The sequence below is a fragment of the Meleagris gallopavo genome, chromosome 6, assembly GCF_000146605.3.
Source record: "Meleagris gallopavo isolate NT-WF06-2002-E0010 breed Aviagen turkey brand Nicholas breeding stock chromosome 6, Turkey_5.1, whole genome shotgun sequence".
NCBI classification, from domain to species: domain Eukaryota; kingdom Metazoa; phylum Chordata; class Aves; order Galliformes; family Phasianidae; genus Meleagris; species Meleagris gallopavo.
Window position 1 is genome coordinate 13,233,799 of NC_015016.2, and position 943 is coordinate 13,234,741.

Here is a 943-nt window from a genome sequence, read left to right on the forward strand (position 1 = left end):
CAGGGAGAAAAAAAGCCTTTTCTGTGAGAAATGGGTCACCAGAGAAAAGTGGCAACTTGGGAATAATGGCATTACTGGGCAAATTATTTGCTAATAAGGAGTGGAGAATGTATCTTCAAATACACTGATGTTTATCAGAGGAGCACCTAACTGAGCAGCCCCTAGCTTGGGACAGAAAAGAGTGGTACACACAGAACAGCCAGGCACAGCCATCTGTTACCTTTGCAGTACTGGAGCACTGTCTCCATGGCGCATTTCCTGTCTGTAGCCCATCTGATTCGAGCTGATCCAGCAATTTTGTTTTCCACAGGCCACCAGCCTTGCCACAGGTACACTTCATGGTGATTGTCAACAAGGAACAGTGCTATGCAGGAAAAAAAAAAAAAAAGCAAATCTGCCATTACCACTCACTAGTTCTTGGAATTCCCTGAACAACATCAACCTCACATGCTTGTCTGCATCAGAACAGGATCATTTTGAAGCTTACCAATCCCATTTGTTATTCATCCAGCTGAACCTCAGCTGAACTCTGATTTTCTGATATAAACAAGGTATTTTTATTGCAAGCTTTTGGGATACAAATATATTTGATTAATTCTCAGCATATTTATCATGGAGAAATTACTCATTACTTAATGGTGTATAAACATCACATACACACATTTTCCTGCTATAAATCAAGTTAGAAGTGATTATGGTAACTGAGTTGCTGCCCAAGGCATGATACAGTTATCTGTTTTTCAGTTGCAGAAGTATATTAAAGCAGATACCTGGCTGTGGGGCAGTGTAAAGATCCTCTTGCAAGAAGGGCATAGAATTGATGACAGCAGGGTCTCTTGAAGGGTAAACGAACTCAGTGGCTGAGAATTCTCCTGAAGAACTACTGAGGCTGAACAGGCGGGGGGTGAAATTAAACTTTCCTGGATCTTGAAAGAATAAAAAC

At 41.1% G+C, this 943-nt stretch overlaps 1 long non-coding RNA gene across 1 annotated transcript; it reads right to left on the minus strand.

Annotated features, from left to right (window-relative positions):
• Positions 1-219: 219 nt before the first annotated feature.
• Positions 220-934, minus strand: LOC104911366. Its single transcript, XR_793869.2, has 2 exons — positions 771-934; positions 220-364 (listed from the first exon to the last, which is right to left on the minus strand). It is a non-coding gene; the product is annotated as an uncharacterized LOC104911366 (long non-coding RNA).
• Between the last annotated feature and the right edge of the window lie 9 nt (positions 935-943).